The 13281-nt window shown below is 42.9% G+C and overlaps 3 protein-coding genes across 5 annotated transcripts in view; 1 reads left to right on the forward strand and 2 right to left on the reverse strand.

Moving 5' to 3' along the window:
* Positions 1-2111, reverse strand: part of LOC110512533 (NLR family CARD domain-containing protein 3-like) — a 31414-nt gene extending 29303 nt beyond the window's left edge. Inside the window, exon 1 of the mRNA XM_036939589.1 lies at positions 1984-2111. The gene's annotated coding sequence lies outside the window, so the exon portion shown is untranslated. The remainder of the gene's footprint in view (positions 1-1983) is intronic.
* Positions 1-13281, forward strand: part of LOC110539186 (NLR family CARD domain-containing protein 3-like) — an 808883-nt gene that overhangs the window by 179657 nt on the left and 615945 nt on the right. The window lies entirely within an intron of this gene.
* Positions 1-13281, reverse strand: part of LOC110516333 (NLR family CARD domain-containing protein 3-like) — a 191360-nt gene that overhangs the window by 86954 nt on the left and 91125 nt on the right. The window lies entirely within an intron of this gene.

Consider the following 13281-nt stretch of genomic DNA (forward strand, 5'->3'; position numbering starts at 1 on the left):
TAAAAAATATACTAATTGTAAAATAACCGCGATATACGAATATATGAACAACATGTTATAATGTGACTTGACTACACCCAGTAAGCTATATGAACAACATGTTATAATGTGACTTGACTGCACCCAGTTAGCTATATGAACAACATGTTATAATGTGACTTGACTACACCCAGTTAGCTATATGAACAACATGTTATAATGTGACTTGACTACACCCAGTTAGCTATATGAACAACATGTTATAATGTGACTTGACTACACCCAGTTAGCTATATGAACAACATGTTTTAATGTGACTTGACTACACCCAGTTAGCTATATGAACAACATGTTATAATGTGACTTGACTACACCCAGTTAGCTATATGAACAACATGTTTAATGTGACTTGACTACACCCAGTTAGCTATATGAACAACATGTTATAATGTGACTTGACTACACCCAGTTAGCTATATGAACAACATGTTATAATGTGACTTGACTACACCCAGTTAGCTATATGAACAACATGTTATAATGTGACTTGACTACACCCAGTTAGCTATATGAACAACATGTTATAATGTGACTTGACTACACCCAGTTAGCTATATGAACAACATGTTATAATGTGACTTGACTACACCCAGTTACCTATATGAACAACATGTTATAATGTGACTTGACTACACCCAGTTAGCTATATGAACAACATGTTATAATGTGACTTGACTACACCCAGTTAGCTATATGAACAACATGTTATAATGTGACTTGACTACACCCAGTTAGCTATATGAACAACATGTTATAATGTGACTTGACTACACCCAGTTAGCTATATGAACAACATGTTATAATGTGACTTGACTACACCCAGTTAGCTATATGAACAACATGTTATAATGTGACTTGACTACACCCAGTTAGCTATATGAACAACATGTTATAATGTGACTTGACTACACCCAGTTAGCTATATGAACAACATGTTATAATATGACTTGACTCCACCCAGTTAGCTATATGAACAACATGTTATAATGTGACTTGACTACACCCAGTTAGCTATATGAACAACATGTTATAATGTGACTTGACTACACCCAGTTAGCTATATAAACAACATGTTATAATGTGACTTGACTACACCCAGTTAGCTATATGAACAACATGTTATAATGTGACTTGACTACACCCAGTTAGCTATATGAACAACATTTAATAATGTGACTTGACTACACCCAGTTAGCTATATGAACAACATGTTATAATGTGACTTGACTACACCCAGTTAGCTATATGAACAACACGTTATAATGTGACTTGACTACACCCAGTTAGCTCTATGAACAACATGTTATAATGTGACTTGACTACACCCAGTTAGCTATATGAACAACATGTTTTAATGTGACTTGACTACACCCAGTTAGCTATATGAACAACATGTTATAATGTGACTTGACTACACCCAGTTAGCTATATGAACAACATGTTATAATGTGACTTGACTACACCCAGTTAGCTATATGAACAACATGTTATAATGTGACTTGACTACACCCAGTTAGCTATATGAACAACATGTTATAATGTGACTTGACTACACCCAGTTAGCAATATGAACAACATGTTATAATGTGACTTGACTACACCCAGTTAGCTATATGAACAACATGTTATAATGTGACTTGACTACACCCAGTTAGCTATATGAACAACATGTTATATTGTGACTTGACTACACCCAGTTAGCTATATGAACAACATGTTTTAATGTGACTTGACTACACCCAGTTAGCTATATGAACAACATGTTATAATGTGACTTGACTACACCCAGTTAGCGCCATTTAGTATGATTGAACTGTCACGTAGCTGTCCCAGGTGAAATGGACTGTTAGATCTGAGTGTTTTACTGTCATTCACTATACTAAAATAACACCAGACATTTAATGTCTCTACACACTTTATAATAATCCCTGGGAAGATTCTTACCTTGTAGCCTGAATTCACAACCAGAACATGTCAAGTCATTGAGATATTTTCCGTTGTGCTGAGAGAGAACCTTCCTGATGACAAGTGTCTCTGTATCTATGTTCTAGGTTCAGTTGATCTTTGGATGCAATAATATTTGGTCAAAGTCTAGTGACACAACACCATAGTATATCATAACCATAACAGCAGTTTAACCTTTGGCCAGTAAAGGCCATGGAATATTATAACATGTAGAATCATTATGATGATCCAGGTTCATACTATAAATGTAGAATCATTATGATGATCCAGGTTCATACTATAACATGTAGAATCATTATGATGATCCAGGTTCAATATATCTCTATATATCTCATGTTAGGTTAATGGACCATGGAAACCTACTGAGAATCTGCCATACAGAGAGAGATACAAATGAACATGATTAACATACATGAAACCTTGTTAAACACAACTCCATTTATGTTGTTCTCTCTGTTTACAGGACTAGAAGTCTGGTTAAAACACATCAATACAGAATGAATTATATGTCTTCAAACCTTAGACTCATGTCCATCAACATGCTGGCTTCACCCCAACCCAACCCAACCCCAACCCAACCCAACTCTAACCCAACCCCAACCCTAACCCAACCCCAACCCTAACCCAACCCAACCCAACCCAACCCCAACCCAACCCCAACCCTAACCCAACCCTGTTTTTTTTTAACTATATGATAATAAAAGTTACGTTTTAATTGAAGATGTGGAGGTTTCTAGAGGGAACTGGGAGAAAAACACTCCAGCTGGAGAGTCTGTACCCGAACTGCAACCCATAACTTTTTAATCTGCACATCTGAGTCCACAGAATTGAACAACATCGACCCCAGGACTTATAAAAAGACCCAGACTCAGAATCCAGACTCAACCTCTCTAACTCCAGCCTTAACAAGGCGAACTGAACAACATCGACCCCAGGAGTTATAAAAAGACCCAGACTCAGCATCCAGACTCCACCTCTCTAAAGACCCAGACTCAGCATCCAGACTCAACCTCTCTAAAGACCCAGACTCAGCATCCAGACCACCTCTCTAAAGACCCAGACTCAGCCTCCAGACTCCACCTCTCTAAAGACCCAGACTCAGCATCCAGACTCAACCTCTCTAACTCCAGCCTCAACAAGGCGAACTGAACAACATCTACTCAAGGAGTTATAAAAAGACCCAGACTCAGCATCCAGACTCCACCTCTCTAACTCCAGCCTCAACAAGGCGAACTGAACAACATCTACTCAAGGAGTTACAAAAATACGTTTAGGGTTTGGCTCCAACATCGACGGCCTCCATCTTCAACACCCAGACTCTACCTCTATTTCAAACCCCAGCCTCAACAACAAGGCGGTAAGAACCCCCACTGAGCAGCACATCGTCTCCTGCTGCCAAGAAATTCACATCTTGCAATTAAAACACACACCCGTCCGGTTAATGCATGCTGTCCTGCCCCTACTAGGGAACGACACCCACCCTAACAGGTATAGGAAACCATGCAGTCCCTTATGAGTACAGTAACGCAGCAACGCAGTAGTAGAGCCCAACAACCCCTTACCAACAGAGTCTTACAACCCCCCACTAATAGAGTCCCACACCCCCCTCTCAGCAGACAGCCACGCCTAAACCAACCCCCTGATGAGGCAACCAGGCAACCATCAAAACTGTACTTCAAATTGATACAGGCCATCCATCATAAAGCAATCATTGATAAAGCCATCTCAGGCCGAAGGTTCCCTAGTGGCATGCTGAGACAGGTGAGCAGACTCACCAATTAGATCAAGGCATCCTCACCCACAGATTACACTGCAACCCAAGTACTACAGAACACACAGCAATGGATGAACAATAACATGAACATATTACAAATACACTACCAGACAGTTATCAAATCACTCACACAACCACCCAATACATTCAACACTCTTGCATTGCACATAGTTGTGGGCTGGGCGCATAAGAGATACACACACAAACTGACACACACTACCATCACTACAGTGGAAACAATGTTGAACCATTCCTTAGAAACTCACGACAGACAACTCCCTAGGGCTACCCTTTCTTACCCCACTACAGAGCTCCCCTTCCCCTCAGTAACCACATTGGCTCCCGGTCCACTGGAACAACAACAGAACCCCTGGCATACAGCCTCAGCTCAAATCCAGGCCCCACAACAGTTGATTTCTCTGCCCACCACTTCAGCACCAGTTTCTTTCTCATCCTCGTTGGAGGACTTCCCTCCATTACCCAAGTTCTCTCCTCTAGTTAAGCATCAGGCTTCTCAAAAACGATCATCCCCATTGGGGACACGCCCTTCCCCAGCACAGTGCTCTTTAAACCAGAAGCCAAATAATCAGTATCCTCCTCTTCCTCAGAAACAATCTTCTACTGAGATAGGGATCCGTACCTCAACACCCTCTTCCCCTGTTGCACCTTCGCAGACACAGATAGATGTCAGCAATATTGGCCCAAACAACTCCACATCTCATTCTAAGAACAACATGGCACCCACTCCCTCCCCATCTCATTCTAAGAACAACATGGCACCCACTCCCTCCCCATCTCATTCTAAGAACAACATGGCCCCCACTCCCTCCCCATCTCATTCTAAGAACAACATGGCCCCCACTCCCTCCCCATCTCATTCTAAGAACAACATGGCCCCCACTCCCTCCCCATCTCATTCTAAGAACAACATGGCCCCCACTCTCTCCCCATCTCATTCTAAGAACAACATGGCCCCCCACTCCCTCCCCATCTCATTCTAAGAACAACATGGCACCCACTCCCTCCCCATCTCATTCTAAGAACAACATGACCCCCACTCCCTCCCCATCTCATTCTAAGAACAACATGGCCCCCACTCCCTCCCCATCTCATTCTAAGAACAACATGGCCCCCACTCTCTCCCTTTCTTCCAAAGTAAAAGGAAAGGAGATTATGAGAACCCCGACCTCCACTTCTCCTCATGACCCACAGAGATTAAACAACCCAGGGACCACCCAGGAGAACAGTATTCAAAGTATCATTGGTCCCCCATCGCCCACCATAGGCTCCAACCTTGAATTGATAACCACTAACACCTCTAATTTAATCCAGGCCCCAGTTGAGTTCCACCATAGGGCCTGCAGCCAGAAACCCTCAATGTTATAGCAACACTCCCCTATCCCCTGGTTAAAACTCCTAAACACAGCAATGTTTCAGTTAAAATCTTGGAAAGGATTTCACCTCTATTGCTCTCACCAACAGGAGGTGCCACATCAGGGGGGGAGATTAGGACTGGGCAGTTCCAGGGGAAAATGACGATTAATGGACAAAACAATGGGCAACAACCCAAAAACAACCAATCTGAGCCCTCCCAAAAAGACACCATGTCACTGCCAGTCCGAGACCCCTGTATAACTGGCGCCTCAACATACTCACCCCAGTTTGAATTCCAACCCCAACCCCAGCCTCAGCCCCAGCACAAACCCCCAACCCCAGCTTCAGCCCCAGCATCAACCCCCAACCCCAACCCCAGCCTCAGCCCCAGCATCAACCCCCAACCCCAGCTTCAGCCCCAGCATCAACCCCCAACCCCAGCCTCAGCCCCAGCATCAACCCCCAACCCCAGCCTCAGCCCCAGCATCAACCCCAACCCCAGCCTCAGCCACAGCATCAACCCCCAACCCCAGCCTCAGCCCCAGCATCAACCCCCAACCCCAGCCTCAGCCCCAGCATCAACCCCCAACCCCAGCCTCAGCCCCAGCATCAACCCCAACCCCAGCCTCAGCCCCAGCATCAACCCCAACCCCAGCCTCAGCCCAAGCATCAACCCCCAACCCCAGCCTCAGCCCCAGCATCAACCCCAGCATCAACCCCAACCCCAGCCTCAGCCCCAGCATCAACCCCAATCCCAGCCTCAGCCCCAGCATCAACCCCAACCCCAGCAACCCTTCAGAAACCATCGTACCATAAAGACAGACCAAAAGGCAAGGTGGCGGATTGGAATTTTAAGGGAAATAAACCAATTCTAGTCTTGGGAGACTCAAATGTTAATAGAATCCCTCCATTTCATAACCCAAACATACAAGTGGACAGTTACCCTGGAGCAACATTTGAACATTTCACAAAGGTTCTGGAGAAAACAGAGGTTCATTTAGACACCAGCATAGTGGCTCTCTCGGTGGGCATAAACAATAAAGGAAAATAACCTCACACTCAACGTCAACAAAACTAAGGAGATGATTGTGGACTTCAGGAAACAGCAGAGGGAACACCCCCCTATCCACATCGATGAAACAGTAGTGGAGAGGGTAGCAAGTTTTAAGTTCCTCGGCATACACATCACAGACAAACTGAATTGGTCCACTCACACAGACAGCATCGTGAAGAAGGCGCAGCAGCGCCTCTTCAACCTCAGGAGGCTGAAGAAATTCGGCTTGTCACCAAAAGCACTCACAAACTTCTACAGATGCACAATCGAGAGCATCCTGGCGGGCTGTATCACCGCCTGGTATGGCAACTGCACCGCCCTCAACCGTAAGGCTCTCCAGAGGGTAGTGAGGTCTGCACAACGCATCACCGGGGGCAAACTACCTGCCCTCCAGGACACCTACACCACCCGATGTCACAGGAAGGCCATAAAGATCATCAAGGACATTAACCACCCGAGCCACTGCCTGTTCACCCCGCTATCATCCAGAAGGCGAGGTCAGTACAGGTGCATCAAAGCTGGGACCGAGAGACTGAAAAACAGCTTCTATCTCAAGGCCATCAGACTGTTAAACAGCCACCACTAACACTGAGTGGCTGCTGCCAACACACTGACACTGACTCAACTCCAGCCACTTTAATAATGGGAATTGATGGGAAATGATGTAAATATATCACTAGCCACTTTAAACAATGCTACCTTATATAATGTTACTTACCCTACATTATTCATCTCATATGCATACGTATATACTGTACTCTATATCATCGACTGTATCCTTATGTAATACATGTATCACTAGCCACTTTAAACTATGCCACTTTGTTTACATACTCATCTCATTTGTACATACTGTACTCGATACCATCTACTGTATCTTGCCTATGCTGCTCTGTACCATCACTCATTCATATATCCTTATGTACATATTCTTTATCCCCTTACACTGTGTACAAGACAGTAGTTTTGGAATTGTTAGTTAGATTACTTGTTATTACTGCATTGTCGGAACTAGAAGCACAAGCATTTCGCTACACTCGCATTAACATCTGCTAACCATGTGTATGTGACAAATAAAATTTGATTTGATTTGATTTGATTTGATTTGATATGGATTTGATTTGATATGGATAATGACCCATACAAAACATCAATCAAACAGATTGCACAAGGAAGCAAGAGTCACTTTCCCAAATGCAATTATTTACATCCCCATTATTAACCACTCACACCTCCTTTCACCAGATCGAAAACGAAACCTCAGTCATTAACGGTTAGATCACCACACATGGCCCATTTCTCTTGGAGATACAGACCTGATACACTGGACAACAACCACAGCAGACCTCATGTTTAAGAATTAATCAGAACCAACCAAGACACCCTTCACAACTATCACACCCAGGCAGATAGAGAGGACAACATCGCCCGCATCAAAAGACAAGCCATAAAATAACTTATAAACAACCTTCACATAATATTGAAACCGGCAGATAAGGGATCTAAAACAGTGATCGTACATAAACATCAATACACATACGAGGCAAATAGACAGTTATCCAACACCAAGTATTATGTACCAATAGGAAACAGCCTACAACCACAGACCCAGACTAAATTACGTAGAATCATACAAACACTTTATGAAAAACGGCACATCACGAAAAAACAACCAGACTTTCTATTTGGACCAGACACTCCACCACCTAGACTGTTTTACCTGCTTTGCAAAATTCATAAAGAACCATAAACCTGGACTATTCCCTATGAAGTTCCTCCTGGCAGGCCAATCGTATCAGACTGTAATAGCCAATCATACAACATAGCCCAATATATTGATCATCATATCAACCCTCTCCACTAGACACCCCAGCTACCTCAGACACTTATCACTTTCTTGAGAAGATCAAACCCATAGTTGTTCTCTCCCAAACATATATATTCACTATAGACATTGATAGCTTATACACTAACATAAATACAGCAACAGGAGTACAGACGGTCAGAAATATTTTCCATGCACACCCAGATATCAGTAGACCAGACAATGAAATACTACAATTATTAGAAATCAGCCTCACACACAATGACTTTATATTCAATGATAAGCACTACTTACAGGTGGAGGGAACAGCTATGGGCAAGAAATTTGCCCCGGCATATGTAAACATTTACATGGCTGAATGGGAGAGAGAGGCATTGGCCAAGTGCCCACATCAACCTACATTCTATTACAGATTTCTAGACGACATTATAGGAGCCTGGCCTCATGATATCCAACTATTCACTGAATTCATTAGCATTCTCAACAGTCACCACCCATCCATTAAGGTTAAATACATAATAGATCCATGTGAAGTACACGTATTGGATACTACAGTTTTCTTTAATCACATAAATCAGTCTCAAAAAAAGAATATTCACTAAAGTTTATTTCAAACCAGCAGATACACATGCTTTACTCCACAAACAGTTATCACCTGTTACAGGAATTACATTCCTATTTGTTTTACTACCCAATTAAAATTAAACACTCTGTCAATTCCTAAGAATTTGTAAGACTCTTATTTGCATGAAATGGACAGAGACAAGTCTCAAAATCTATCAGCAGCATTTATTCTCGAGAGTACTGAACATGATACAGTTTACCACAGATTATAAACTGAAAATGACGTCATTAGTTTTCTTACTACCCCGTCTCATATCCGCTCCAGTACAATGTCTGTATGGTTCTCAAGACTTAGATAATTTATGTTCCGAGCCAAGGTCTGCAAAAAGCATTCTAGCCAGTCTGGCTATAAATTCATTCATTTCTACCAAGGAACAGACAGTCATTGTTCTAATTCTTGATTATATTTACATACATTATAGTCAGTACTAGGGTTAAAAAAAAAATCATACATCTATACAGTAACATAATAGTATTCTGATTAGTCAGTCCTGATTGAAATGTATACATAATTAGTCATTATTGATAATATTTCCCTTAACAAGAATACAAGGGATAGAATACAATACATTACCATTCTATCAGGTATAGAATACAATACATTACCATTCTATCAGGTATAGAATACAATACAATACCATTATATCAGGTATAAAATACAATACAATACCATTATATCAGGTATAGACTACAATACATTACCATTCTATCAGGCGTAGAATACAATACATTACCATTATATCAGGCATAGACTACAATACATTACCATTATATTAGGTACAGAATATAATACAATACCATTCTATCAGGTGTAGAATACAATACATTACCATTCTATCAGGTGGTAGAATGAAATGAGCGATGACTTATATATCAGAAGACAAGGATATGAACTATGTTAGAAGAGTGGAGACTGTGGTGAAGTCCAGAGTTAGGGAGGTTAGTTAGAACAGCATCTAAGGGAAGAACAGGAGACAGTGGAGAAGTCCAGAGTTAGGGAGGTTAGTTAGAACAGCATCTAAGGGAAGAACGGGAGACAGTGGTGAAGTCCAGAGTTAGGGAGGTTAGTTACAGCAGAATCTAAGGGAAGAACAGGAGACAGTGGAGAAGTCCAGAGTTAGGGAGGTTAGTTACAGCAGAATCTAAGGAAAGAACAGGAGACAGTGGAGAAGTCCAGAGTTAGGGAGGTTAGTTACAGCAGAATCTAAGGGAAGAACAGGAGACAGTGGAGAAGTCCAGAGTTAGGGAGGTTAGTTACAGCAGAATCTAAGGGAAGAACAGGAGACAGTGGAGAAGTCCAGAGTTAGGGAGGTTAGTTACAGCAGAATCTAAGGGAAGAACAGGAGACAGTGGAGAAGTCCAGAGTTAGGGAGGTTAGTTACAGCAGAATCTAAGGGAAGAACAGGAGACAGTGGAGAAGTCCAGAGTTAGGGAGGTTAGTTAGAACAGAATCTAAGGGAAGAACAGGAGACAGTGGTGAAGTCCAGAGTTAGGGAGGTTAGTTAGAACAGAATCTAAGGGAAGGACAGGAGACTGTGGTGAAGTCCAGAGTTAGGGAGGTTAGTTACAGCAGAATCTAAGGAAAGAACAGGAGACAGTGGAGAAGTCCAGAGTTAGGGAGGTTAGTTACAGCAGAATCTAAGGGAAGAACAGGAGACAGTGGAGAAGTCCAGAGTTAGGGAGGTTAGTTACAGCAGAATTTAAGGGAAGAACAGGAGACAGTGGAGAAGTCCAGAGTTAGGGAGGTTAGTTACAGCAGAATCTAAGGGAAGAACAGGAGACAGTGGAGAAGTCCAGAGTTAGGGAGGTTAGTTACAGCAGAATCTAAGGGAAGAACAGGAGACAGTGGAGAAGTCCAGAGTTAGGGAGGTTAGTTAGAACAGAATCTAAGGGAAGAACAGGAGACAGTGGTGAAGTCCAGAGTTAGGGAGGTTAGTTAGAACAGAATCTAAGGGAAGGACAGGAGACTGTGGTGAAGTCCAGAGTTAGGGAGGTTAGTTACAGCAGAATCTAAGGGAAGAACGGGAGACAGTGGTGAAGTCCAGAGTTAGGGAGGTTAGTTACAGCAGAATCTAAGGGAAGAACAGGAGACAGTGGTGAAGTCCAGAGTTAGGGAGGTTAGTTACAGCAGAATCTAAGGGAAGAACAGGAGACAGTGGTGAAGTCCAGAGTTAGGGAGGTTAGTTAGAACAGAATCTAAGGGAAGAACGGGAGACAGTGGTGAAGTCCAGAGTTAGGGAGGTAAGTTAGAACAGAATCTAAGGGAAGAACGGGAGACAGTGGTGAAGTCCAGAGTTAGGGAGGTTAGTTACAACAGAATCTAAGGGAAGAACAGGAGACAGTGGTGAAGTCCAGACTTAGGGAGGTTAGTTAGAACAGAATCTAAGGGAAGAACAGGAGACAGGGGTGAAGTCCAGAGTTAGGGAGGTTAGTTACAGCAGAATCTAAGGGAAGGACAGGAGACAGTGGAGAAGTCCAGAGTTAGGGAGGTTAGTTACAGCAGAATCTAAGGGAAGGACAGGAGACAGTGGAGAAGTCCAGAGTTAGGGAGGTTAGTTAGAACAGAATCTAAGGGAAGAACAGGAGACAGTGGTGAAGTCCAGAGTTAGGGAGGTTAGTTAGAACAGAATCTAAGGGAAGAACAGGAGACTGTGGTGAAGTCCAGAGTTAGGGAGGTTAGTTACAGCAGAATCTAAGGGAAGAACAGGAGACAGTGGAGAAGTCCAGAGTTAGGGAGGTTAGTTATGTACAGGAGACAGTGGTGAAGTCCAGAGTTAGGGAGGTTAGTTATGTACAGGAGACAGTGGTGAAGTCCACAGTTAGGGAGGTTAGTTATGTACAGGAGACAGTGGTGAAGTCCACAGTTAGGGAGGTTAGTTATGAACAGGAGACAGTGGTGAAGTCCAGAGTTAGGGAGGTTAGTTACAACAGAATCTAAGGGAAGAACAGGAGACAGTGGTGAAGTCCAGAGTTAGGGAGGTTAGTTAGAACAGAATCTAAGGGAAGAACGGGAGACAGTGGAGAAGTCCAGAGTTAGGGAGGTTAGTTACAGCAGAATCTAAGGGAAGAACAGGAGACAGTGGTGAAGTCCAGAGTTAGGGAGGTTAGTTAGAACAGCATCTAAGGGAAGAACGGGAGACAGTGGTGAAGTCCAGAGTTAGGGAGGTTAGTTACAACAGAATCTAAGGGAAGAACAGGAGACAGTGGAGAAGTCCAGAGTTAGGGAGGTTAGTTAGAACAGAATCTAAGGGAAGAACAGGAGACAGTGGAGAAGTCCAGAGTTAGGGAGGTTAGTTACAGCAGAATCTAAGGGAAGAACAGGAGACAGTGGAGAAGTCCAGAGTTAGGGAGGTTAGTTACAGCAGAATCTAAGGGAAGAACAGGAGACAGTGGAGAAGTCCAGAGTTAGGGAGGTTAGTTAGAACAGCATCTAAGGGAAGAACAGGAGACAGTGGTGAAGTCCAGAGTTAGGGAGGTTAGTTATGTACAGGAGACAGTGGTGAAGTCCAGAGTTAGGGAGGTTAGTTAGAACAGAATCTAAGGGAAGAACAGGAGACAGTGGTGAAGTCCAGAGTTAGGGAGGTTAGTTATGTACAGGAGACAGTGGTGAAGTCCAGAGTTAGGGAGGTTAGTTAGAACAGAATCTAAGGGAAGAACAGGAGACAGTGGAGAAGTCCAGAGTTAGGGAGGTTAGTTAGAACAGCATCTAAGGGAAGAACAGGAGACAGTGGTGAAGTCCAGAGTTAGGGAGGTTAGTTAGAACAGAATCTAAGGGAAGAACAGGAGACAGTGGAGAAGTCCAGAGTTAGGGAGGTTAGTTAGAACAGCATCTAAGGGAAGAACAGGAGACAGTGGTGAAGTCCAGAGTTAGGGAGGTTAGTTATGTACAGGAGACAGTGGTGAAGTCCAGAGTTAGGGAGGTTAGTTAGAACATAATCTAAGGGAAGAACAGGAGACAGTGGTGAAGTCCAGAGTTAGGGAGGTTAGTTATGTACAGGAGACAGTGGTGAAGTCCAGAGTTAGGGAGGTTAGTTAGAACAGAATGTAAGGGAAGGACAGGAGACTGTGGTGAAGTCCAGAGTTAGGGAGGTTAGTTACAGCAGAATCTAAGGGAAGGACAGGGAAGGACAGGGAAGGGAAGAAACGTTATGACATTGATGTTATGATGCAATAAACAGGTAAAATAGGAGAGAATGTTAGATGTTCTGTAAACAGTAACAACACATGACCTCTATCTGACCTGAACCTAGTTATTATAGATGTTCTGTAAACAGTAACAACCCATGACCTCTATCTGACCTGAACCTAGTTATTATAGATGTTCTGTAAACAGTAACAACACATGACCTCTATCTGACCTGAACCTAGTTATGTTAGATGTTCTGTAAACAGTAACAACACATTACCTCTATCTGACCTGAACCTAGTTATTATAGATGTTCTGTAAACAGTAACAACACATGACCTCTATCTGACCTGAACCTAGTTATTATAGATGTTCTGTAAACAGTAACAACACATGACCTCTATCTGACCGGAACCTAGTTATTATAGATGTTTTGTAAACAGTAACAACACATGACCTCTATCTGACCTGAACCTAGTTATTATAGATGTTCTGTAAAC

This window comes from Oncorhynchus mykiss, chromosome 12, assembly GCF_013265735.2.
Source record: "Oncorhynchus mykiss isolate Arlee chromosome 12, USDA_OmykA_1.1, whole genome shotgun sequence".
Lineage (NCBI taxonomy): Eukaryota > Metazoa > Chordata > Actinopteri > Salmoniformes > Salmonidae > Oncorhynchus > Oncorhynchus mykiss.